The sequence below is a fragment of the Uloborus diversus genome, chromosome 4 (assembly GCF_026930045.1).
Source record: "Uloborus diversus isolate 005 chromosome 4, Udiv.v.3.1, whole genome shotgun sequence".
Taxonomy (NCBI): Eukaryota; Metazoa; Arthropoda; class Arachnida; order Araneae; family Uloboridae; genus Uloborus; species Uloborus diversus.
In genome coordinates this window covers 58,334,552-58,346,301 of record NC_072734.1, presented here as the reverse complement: position 1 = coordinate 58,346,301, position 11,750 = coordinate 58,334,552, and the positions used below count along the sequence as shown (strand labels likewise).

The window sequence follows — 11,750 nt, the reverse complement described above, 5'->3', positions numbered from 1 at the left end:
TTTTTCTCTAGGCCACGTTATCCTACGTACGTAATTTTTCCCTTTTTTTTCTGTTTAAAATCGTTCGAAGTTATTGAATAGATCAGAATTGAATGATTCTAGAGCTGTGCCGCGAAAAAAATTAACGCACTGTTTATTAATACATGTACTGATGTAGGGGATGTGTTTTTGATAAAATATTATTTTCATCTTTTCCTTTGAATGAATGTAATTTATGTATCGGAAACGTCATGTTCGGAAGAACAGAGCTGTACACCAGCCCACAAGAGGCAGATTGTGCGAGCTTCCATAGGTGGCGGGCAGATAGTATTTCATATTTTTTGAAACCCACAAACTTTTCCATTTGTTAAGGTAATTTTAAGGACAAAAAGCTTTACTTACTTTCTAAAATTACTTACTATAGCAATATATGTTATTGAAATTCACTTTTAAAATATATTAAATTTTGTTTTTTGCCTTATTTAGGACCAACATGTTTGATGCTGCCGTCCAGACAGAATCTTTCAGTGAGATCATAGACAAAATTTCTGAACAGCAGCGAGAAATTGAATCGTTGAAGCGACTACTAGGGGAGACCAAATTTGTTCCTGAAAACATATTTGATGACATTAAGATGAGGGCTTTGACCAGCTTTTCCAGAGAAAGATTTTTTATGCTATTTTCTTCTTTAAATATCCAAAAAGACTTGGAAAAGAATAGTTCTTTAAGTCCTGTACATCTTTTCTTTTTATTTTTGGTTAAGTTGAGAACAGGTATAACGAATGAATTCCTGTCCATTCTATTCAACATCTCAGATTCCACATTATCAAGATAATTTAATTTTGTTGTTGGAGTTTTGCATACAAAACTAGGCACTCTAAAAATATTTCCAGATAAAGCCATGGTGCGTGACTCCATGCCTCGAAATTTTTTGAAGGAAAACAGCGAGTGTCGAATCATAATCGACTGTACCGAGTTTCCAATTCAAAAACCGAACAGCCCATCTGAACAACAAATGACTTTTAGTTATTACAAAAATAAAAACACATTGAAAGATCTCATTGGCATCATGCCTTCTGGTGCCATTTCCTTTATCTCAGATTTATATTGTGGCAGTATATCTGATAAAGAAATATTTTTGAAAAGTGGCCTCCTAAACTTGCTTGAACAAGGTGATGTTGTAATGGCAGACAAGGGATTTCTAATTGAAAAGGAACTACTTAAAAAAGGCTGCAACTTAAAACAACCAATTTTTTTGAAAGATAAGATTCAGTTTGAGGCTAATGAGATGGTTGACAACTGTAAACTGTCAAATAAGAGGGTTACTGTCGAGCGAGCTATTTCTCGCATTAAGCAATATAAATATTTTGAGGGTAGTATACCCTACACTGCTCTACATTTTGCTAATAGTGTGTTTTTTGTTACATGCATGTTGAGCAATTTTCATGACCCACTAATTAAAAAGGGTTGATGAAGGTAGATTATTCAAATGTCTGTATTTTAGTTATTAGAAAAACTAATTGCCCTTATATCTTTCAGATAACTAAAGCAGGGCGTGGTGCCCCCTAGTTGTTGCAAATTACTTATCTAAACACGTATTGTTTGACAATTCTTTGAAACCAAGCAGTTTTATTTATTTATCTATTTTTGTTTAGAAAAACGTCAATAGTCCAAAATCCTTTTTAACCTGTTTCTAATTTTTTTCTTAAATGTTTAACGGCGAATGCATAGAAAGAAGAAGGAGAGGGGGGGAAAAAAAGAAAGTCACTGGTTCGCGAACATGTTTCAAAACATTTTGCCGGTCCACGGGTTACAAAAGGTTGAGAAACTTTTAGAGAACGGTACTCGGTAATCTTTTTAAAAAATCTATTTTGCTGATTTTCTGACATCATGTCAGTTCTATTTGTTTTTATTTTACGAAATAAATTTATTCATTTAAATTTGTACTAAGCAGGAATCAATGCTTGACTTTTGGAAAAAAAAAAAAGATACCTTACTACTAGTCTACTGATAAATGGGGGTGAGTGTTGTACCTTAGAACGCTGTTAATTTCTAACGTTAACCTTCACTACTAAATGGCGCCATGTTAAAAATCAGCATCAAATGAGTAAAATTGATGATTTTGTGAGAGAAAGAAAATTTTATGACTCCAAAGTAAATATTTTCTTCATTTTTAATTCATTTTCTGTCTTTGTATTTGTAAATTTAATTAACTGAATTTTATTTTGTTACAATAAAAGAGTAGTACGTTAAATATTTTGCTTAAGAAAAAATAATAATAGTGCATCTTGGGGTCAATCCAGAGAAAAGGTGAACATACAACTCAAAATAAAACATACATAATATGTACAAGTAATACATCAAATTAAACCTTGGAATGTCTACTTTCATTATTTCATAACAAAAATATTATTTAAAAAAGTTGGCAACAATGAAGCCTCTTCAGAGTAAGCTACAAGCGCCATTTGCAATGCACATAGTACATGTGTGTTTCGCAACAGCAGTTGTTTACATTTAATGAATTTCAAGATGGCTGCCTCCTCCATATGTGATAGCTAGAACATTTTTAAAGCTGTTTCTACAACAAAAAGTTCAAACTTTAAAAAAGAAGGTGAGTAATTTTCAGTTTATAATAACCTTATTGAATGTCACAATTGTAACAAAAAGTTTGCTTTTAACTAGAAATACTCCATTCATTTGATTTTTACTGTTTTATAACATGTGTTCTGTATTCGAAAGTAATCAGACACATGTGTTTGACATTATGAATGTACCAAATTTTGTTTTCATTAATAAATAATGTGTTTAATTAGTGTTACGGTTGTGACAAATTGATTGTTACGGTTGTGACCTTTCTTTGTTACGGTTGTGACAATGCAATATTTTTCTACTGCTTACATTGTGAATATCAGTATTTAAGTTTAAAATTATGTTAAAGCTAATTAAGGAGTTTCTTATATCTATTGAGTGTAGGGGCATTCCACGGTATTTTTGACATTTATGTAGAGTTCGTAACGTGACCTTTTTTGCCATAACTTTTTAATTTACAGTTTGATTAGCATATTATTTTATTTTGATCTTTTCCTACCAACACACCAGCTAATATAAAAATAATTTGCAAATCAAGTGGTAAATTAAAAAGTTATGGCAAAAAAAGGTCACGTTACAGACTCTACATAATGTCAAAAATACCGTGGAATGCCCCTGTAAAGTTCCAACTTTTTTATTTTTCAGAATAAGGTTATAAACACAATTTATTTTTAAAAAACTGACTTAAAAAAGTAGTAATTAAGTTATAGTTTAAAGGGTTATACTTTAAGTTATAGTTATTAATTGAGAAACAGAAAGTTGAACATGATGTGAGGAAACATGAGCAAATGTCTTAAAAATATGTTTAATTTGCAGATTTATTTAAAATGGAGTCTTTGGTAGAAAGAGTTAGACAGTATAGAGAACGTGTGAAGCAGAACCCAGAAAAGCGTGCTGAATATCTCAAAAAGGAAAAGGAAAAAAGTCCTCAAAGGCGAGTACATGAAAAGCTTAAACTCTCCACAAAATCAAAGAGGGTCTTAAAAGCTGAAGTAAAAAAGAAAAAACTTAGTCAAAATAAAAGACAGAAAAAGTGCCCTGAGATAAAAAAGAAAAAAATTGGTCGGCAGTACTTGTGTTGATAGTTCCATTGGAAGCTATCGTGCTGAATCTACTTTTAAAAAAGCAGTTGTTCGGGCTCGGAAAAATTTGCCAGAAAGTCCAAGTAAGAAGCTAGCAGTTGTTCAATATTTAGCAAACAGTGTTGTGTTACTTCCAACAAAAAATAAAAAAGGCAATGCAATCAGCAGAAAATCTAGAATTAGTGTCTAAGTTTTTTGAGAGAGAAGACATCAGCCGTCAAGCCCCTGGGAAAAAAAGACTATATTTCTATCAAAGATGATGAAACTGGAAGAAGGATCCTCAAGCAGCGACGCCATATGTTTACCACCATAGATGAAGCTCGGGCTATTTTTTGTGAAGAATATCCAGACATTTATGTCAGCAGAACAAAGTTTTTTGAAATGCGACCAAAGCATGTCCTACCGTCATCTAAAATGCCGCATAACGTCTGTGTTTGCAAATATCATGCCAACATGGATTACATGTTAAAAGCAGTTCCTAATCTACATTTGAAAGCTTGGGAATTAATCGAGTTATCTGTCTGCAGTCAATACAATGAGGATTGCATGCTTAGTAACTGTGGGGCATGTGAAAATAGGGTAATGGAAGTTCTTCTTGGTGCATTAGATGAAATTGAGCTTGCTGCTGAAGTCTCCTGGAAGACTTGGAAGAAAATAGAAGGAAGAGATAGAATAATTGATGGGAATGAGGAAGGCGATACATTAGAAACTTTAGTTTCAAAAATAACTGAGGAGTTTCCTAAATAGTTATCTCACTGCTATGTACAGAGATTGCAAGAGCAATTATTTCAGCAAGCAAGAGAAAATATTGAAACTAATGAAGCTATTATTCAGTTAGATTTCTCGGAAAATTATGCGGTTCTCACGCAAGATGAGATCTTGTCTGCTCATTGGGCAAATGATCAGATAACTATTTTTACAACACTAGTTTGGATGTCAAACAGGTGTGACTCATATGGGCAGTTCTCAAAAGGTGGGAACAAAAAAGTTAACTTTGAGCAATTTCAAAAATTTTCAAATTTGACATCAATTTTGCTTTTATTCTACAGCATGCATACCTAGAACACAATATATGAACACGAAAAGACAGCAGGTATTTGTAAAAATTGTTAATTAGCAAATCAAATCAGCAGTCTGTAGGTAACAGATTTTGGACATTGTTGTCCTGTAGGTAATGGATTTTGGACATCATCATAATGTAAGTTTCACCATTTTTGACAATTGTTAATCTGATTTTTAATTTATACAATGAAACTTTTATTTACTACTTTTTGAATTTTGAAATTTAATAATAAAGAGGATATTAATGAAGTACTTGAATGGCTATACATACTGCTCTTTACATATAATACAGTTTTGGAATGATTTTGAAGAAGTTTATGAAAGGTAAAAAAAAAGCTTCATGGAAATAACTATACAAACTCGTAGCTTCTTTTATTAAATAACATTTGTATTTCTCTGGATTATTAACTTTCATTTCTGCAGATATTTTCCAAACTTAGAATGTACTTCTACCAGAACCTCACTTTTTGTTCTACTTCTAGGAGACATAATCTCGTGTGAGCATTAAACTTTGTAATAAATCCTTTTGCAAATAGGTATTAAAAATCAATAATGACTTCAAAAAGCATATAAATACAACACAAATTCCATAAAAGAACTTAATTAAATTGTTTAAAGCACTTTTTCAAAACATGTTGTTAATTCAAAAAGCTTACTATCTCTCAAATCTCAAGATAGAATGAAAATTACCAACTGATATTTGTTTACAAATCAACTGCAGACGATTTTTTTAACTCTAAAAAATTAAAAATTGCTAGCACAGGTGATAAAGTCGCCAAAACTGGTGCAGCTGACGATAAACTACATTTGTCAAACTCGAATTCCCCTCTGGTAACCTTTAGCTTATCGTATACTTTGTTGTCGCCAATGGAGGTTTGCTTGGCGATTTTAGCACAAAATGGCTTTCGTTACGAACATAACCAGCCGTGTTTCTACTGTAATTTATGTATTGTTCAATGTGTAACGTATTAATTATGCAAAATACCAATGGATTAAAGAAGATAACATTATAATAACCTTTTTTATTGAGGTTAGAAGACAGTGGATCATCAAAAATTATGAATAAACGGACAGAATTATCGGTGTCAAGATCGTAACGCCATTTGGACATCCTCACATGTATGTTTAAGAAAACTAATTTTTCTTCTAAGATACTGCATAAAAGCTTATGAAAACACTTTTAAACAATTAAAAATCGATTCTGAGGATCGAATCGATAAATACCTTTAAAACGAAAACATCATATACTTAGTTCTCAAATAATAGCATTGTAAAGATCGTAACTTTTGGACATACATCAAATTTCAAACTTACGTTTTTTTAAAATAGTTTACAAAGTAAATAATCTATCTTTACTTTTGTTATTTGTGTAAAATATTAACAAAAAGTTATTCAGTGTAAGATTCATACCTTTAATTTTTTTTGAAACGTATGGAAATAATTTAAAAAAAAAAATCTTAATGGTACATTTGCTCAGTTAACGTTTTGGTATGTCCAAAATTGTGCCCTTTAGCAAAGAAAATATTTTTTAAGGGCATTTGAAGAGCATTTTTTCCATAATTTATGTCAATTCTTGTCTCTATACAGTATTATAGTTTAACTCAAAAATTTTTGAGTTAATTAAAATGAAAGTTATTTGGTGTTGAAGCTTCAAAGTTGAGGTCTGTGTTTGCTCCCAACTTTTGAGAACTGCCCATATGTGGTCGTGTCCGACTATATGACTCATGGAAAATATGCTGTTTGGACTTTCTTAAAGGCTCTTACAAGTTCTTTTAAGTCCAAAACCCCAACCTTACAAAAGTTCATGTATTTTCAGATGGTTCATCTGCCCAATTAAAAAACAAGTTCAATCTGCTAAATCTATGTTTTTTTTAAAAGAAGATTTTGGTCTAGACTGCATGTGGTCTTTCCTTGCCACATCTCATGGCAAGGGCTGTCGATGGCGTTGGTGGTACCATTAAGATGGCAGTTGCCACAGCAGTCTTGACACGAAAATACGTGGTCCGCAATGCACAAGAATCTGTAATGTGTGCTCGAGAAGTAACAAAATCGATATCAGTACTTTTAGTTACTGAAACTGATGTGAAAAAAAGCATTGACATGTTAGAACAAAGATGGAACAAGATTAATCCCATTGAAAACACACAATCAATACACCATGCTATCCCGGTTAAAGGAAAGCATGGTACATTGAATGTAGGTATCACATTTACAAGCTCCCTATCTCAGGTAGTCGTGAAAGAATATTATTCTATATAAGAAAATAATAAGTCAAGATAGTGAAATGGAACATTCTGATGAAGAAATTACTCATTTTGATTTGAAGGAAAATGACTGGGTGATTGTGCAGTATGATGATTCCAGATATCCTGGATTTGTTACTAAAATCACAAAAAAAGAAGTTGAAGTGAATGTAGGCGTTTTCTTCGCTGCGGGTATTTCGTGTGTTATGTTGAATTTATGGCTGAATAAGTATTCTTTTGTTGTGATTTTGCGGTAGGTTACGGTGTCTTCTTTCTGTTTGTCCTCCTTTTTAGAGGACATTGTTTTTGTTGTTTTTCTGCCCGGCATTTTGCTGTTGTATGTCTATAATGGATCACCAAGTGACACTTCCTGCTTCCACTGCGGAGTTACTCAAATTTGCTCATACGAGTGGTATTGCAAATTTTTGCATTTTTATTTCGCCGGCTAAGGATGGGGAGTCCTTTCCGAAAGGGAAACCTAAATGTCTAAAAGAGGAACTACTGATTACGGTTAAAAATGCTGATAAAATCAAATGCCTTCAACTGACAAGAAATAATAAAATCATAATTGAAACAGACGATATTGAATGCGCGATGGAGATTGCGGATGTTAAATCCCTGTTGGGTATGGAAACTACTAGTCATGTCAACATGGAGAATATCACAACTCGATTTATTATCGGTGAAATAGGCATTGATCAGAGTCTTAATGAATTAATAACTGAATTAGAGAACTCGAACGACATAAAAATTTTCGAAGCTCGCAGATTCTTAAAGAATTCAAATAATGGGAAAGTCCCCACGGATATTGTTTTAATTTCGATCTTTGGAAGGGAAATACCGGACTATATTACATTCTTTTTCTTGAACGTTAGAATAAAATTGTTCATTGATAGGCCCAGGCCATGCCAAAAATGCTTTCAGTTCAATCACCCGACGCTAAAGTGTAAGAATGAAGCCACGTGCATGAATTGTGGTACTGCACATGCTGAGGAAATATGCAGCAGACCCCCGAACTGCACTAATTGTAAAAGTGATCACCCTGCGAACTTTAATTCTTGCCCTATAGAATTAAAGAAATTCAAATACTTGAATTCAAATGTAGGAAAAATCTAACTTTTGCGGAGGCGCATAGAAAATATGAAGGGAAATCTCAGTCATACGCGTTGATAGCCAGTAAGGCTGATGATTATATTACAAAAAACAATTTGACATGGGTCTTAAGACTGCTCTCATTGACATGGAGACAAGGCTCCGGGAAGAATTTTCTGAACAACTCCAGGCAATGCAGAATGCGATTACTACGGCAATGAACGATTGTCTTAAGAAAGTCAATGAAAATGTAACCAGAATTATCTCGTCCATGATCAATGGAAAAGCTGAAGGGTATGAGGTTGATGATGACTCTGTTTCGAGTAAAAATCAAGCTAAAAAACATAAAAGCTCAAATAAATTCCTCCCGAGCAATAGGGATAGATTAAATGTTTCTGCTATGGATTGTGAAGGCCACCCCAAGGATTTGTCTCCTAGTTAGGGGTGGTCCGGGTCCCGTTTTCTGGGGTGTTGTTGGTTTTTTCTTTTTGGCTTTCTGGTCTGGGTGACCTTTGCCTTTTCTTGGTTTTTCTGTTTTGCTCCCTGGCTGGGGCTTTTTCTGTGTTGGGCGGGTGCAGGTGTGCTTGGGTTTTGTCTTTGTCTGTCTTGCCTCCTTTTTTTTTGGTGTTTATGTCCTACTTAATTCAGTGGAACGCTCGTAGTGTTCGAAATAAGCACACCTGGTTGAATTCCTCCCTGTTCTTAAACTCTAGTTTTATAATTTGCCAAGAGACTTTTCTGAAGAAAGATATTCCCTTTTCTCTGCGTAATAAAGTGATTTTTAGAAAAGACAGAATTGATCGACCGGGTGGAGGACTTCTCATTGCTATTAACAGCTCTTTTTCAACCACCGAAATAAAACTTAACCTTCCTGCAAGCAATGTTGAGATCATGGGAATTTCTGTCTTTTTGTATAATAAAAATGTTCGTATCTTTAATATTTATTCTCCTGATGGCAAATTTAACATTAACTGGCTGAATAGTCTCAAGAATCACCTAATCCCTCTTTTTATCATTGTGGGAGATTTCAATGTCCATCACAATGCCCTGGGCAGTAAGGACAACTCACCAGACGCTGAGTGTCTGTTGGACTGGATCTTAGACAACCAGATGTTCCTTTTAAATACTTCTATCTCCACTCATGTAGCTGACTATCAAACGTCAAATCTCCTGGACCTTACGATTGTGTCGATGGACCTATATAATGAGGTTACCTTTGAAATTTTCCCTGATACATGTGATAGTGATCATCACCCCGTGAAAGTAATTTTCAACAGCTTGCACCATAATGTTAACACCAGACGTAAGATTAATTGGGACGGATTTGAAACAGATTTAAATCAAAATTTACTGAATTTGGCACAAGATAACTTTAAAAATTTTAACTCTATTATGTTAAATACTATGGAAAAAAACAGTAAAATAGTCAAGATCAAAAATGATAAAGGAAACCCCTGGCGGAACAGTACCTGTAGTTTTTTGCTTGGGCAAAAAAGAAAACACTTCCGAATCGCCAAAAAAACTATGGATAGAGCAGTTTGGCTAGAGTACAAAAAGTATGCGGCTAAATTAAAAAGAACTTGCAATAATCTCAAGAGGATTTTTTGGAATAAGAGTCTCGAAACAGCGGGGAAAAATAAGTCTATATTCAAAATTTTAAAAAGTTTAAATAATCGTCGAACTGGTAGTCCGGAATCAAACCTTACGCTATCGACCAATGCCAGGAAATTATTTTTCCTATGGCTCAAGCCAATGCTTTTGCTATGTCTTTTCAGAAGCCGAGAATCAAGGTATACATTCCTTTAGATTTCAGCGGAAATTGTGTCTTAAACAAGCCGTTTAATATTAAGGATCTTCAAGAGGCAATTCACAGTAATAAGAACACCTCCCCAGGACCTGATAACATTTCCGCCAAAGCCCTCAAGAGCATAAACTCGATGAATTTACCCAAACTTCTAAGTATCCTAAATAGTTTGTGGTTGAACAGAGAAGTGCCAGATGACTTTAGAAGAGCACATATAATGCCGATCCACAAAAAAGGAAAACCACGCGATGACATTAAGACCTACAGGCCAATTTCTTTAACCTCGGTCCTCTCCAAAACAATGGAAAGAATGATACTAAGAACGCTTGAGATATACTGTCTAAATGAAAAAATTTTCCCAAACAACCAATTCGGCTTTCTACCTTTCAGAAGCTGTCCTCTCCATCATTCATCATGAAATATTTAAAGCTCGTTCCCAAAAAAATTTCGTAATCTTTACTGCCCTTGATTTAAAATCTGCCTACGATTCTGTATGGATAGATGGACTTGGTTGGAAACTTCTCCAGATGGGAATTAACGGAAATGCGGCTCTATGGCTACACAACTTTATTTCAAACAGGTTCTATCAGGTCAAGTGGAGAAATACACTTTCTGTGGAAATTAATGTTAATAGAGGGGTACCTCAAGGTTTGGTATTAAGTCCTTTCCTTTTTCAGGTCTATGTCAAAGATCTATGTGACATAAGTGGAAAAAATGTTAAGTTGTTAATGTATGCAGATGACATCTTCCTAATTAGTTCTGGAGACAATTTAGCTAACGTTCTGGAGGAAACACAAAAAATTTTGGGAAGTATCCAGAAATGGTGTGATACTTGGCACATGAATATTGTTCCGGAAAAATGTGTTACAGTCACCTTTTCTAATAAACGTCTTCTGCCTGATAAGAATTTAGTGGATTGGAGGTTCATCGATTGCCTGGAAAGATGAGATTAAAATACTAGGGATTTACTTTAACAAGAATTTAACGTTCAAGGCTCATTTCAATTATTTATCAAAAAAAATTTTCAAATATATAAATGTTTTAAAAGTCATCGCGTCCAAAAAGTGGGGCGCCAGAACATATCACCTGTTAAACATTGTGAAAAGCTGCATTAGCAGCACTATGGACTATGGATGTCATATCTTCATTGCCTCCTCAAACACAGACAGAAAAAAACTCGAAACAATGTTCCATGCTGCGTTAAGAGTAGCATTAGGGCTACCTCGTTTCACTTCAATCCCGATTCTTCTGAAAGAAGCTAGCGAAATGCCCTGTTCAATGAGACACAGTAAGAAAGCTGAGATTTTCTACATTAAGCAAATAGCTCTTGAAAAGTTCTCAGTGACTAGGAAAATGTTACTTTCCTATGAGATTACCTTCGGTATCTGGGAAAATTCCTCTTGCATGCTTTTGTAAAAATCTACTATATGACCTCAACATCTTCCCCAGCCAACTTATTCCTTTCTTTTTACCAATGAAACTAAATTCAGATGCCATTAAAATTCATTGTAATGATCTTCCTTTTCAAAAAAAAAACATTTAACGCCCCTGATGATCAAATATATGTACGATTACTACAAGGGTACGCATTGGAAAGACCATATTATGATTGCTACTGACGCGTCAAAAAAACTTAGTTCCGTCTCGATCGGAATCCTTCATGTAAATAGAAATGAGAAGATCTTCGGGCAAATCCCAGAAAATTCCATTTTTACTGCTGAAGGCCTGGCGATGTGGCTGGCTTTGAAACGATTTGGGAGGGAGGGTGACAAGATTGTCATCCTCACCGACAGCCTGTCAATTCTGCAGTCTCTTGAAAAGGTCAACAATAAATCCCCTAAAATAACGCTTATGATCATGAATATGATCTTTTCCTGCACACAATTAGGTAAAAATTTG

The 11,750-nt window shown here is 34.2% G+C and overlaps 1 pseudogene; it reads left to right on the top strand.

The window, feature by feature from the left end:
* The first annotated feature begins 472 nt into the window (after positions 1 to 472).
* On the top strand, positions 473 to 1,450 carry LOC129220590 (uncharacterized; annotated as a pseudogene).
* The last annotated feature ends 10,300 nt before the right edge of the window (positions 1,451 to 11,750 follow it).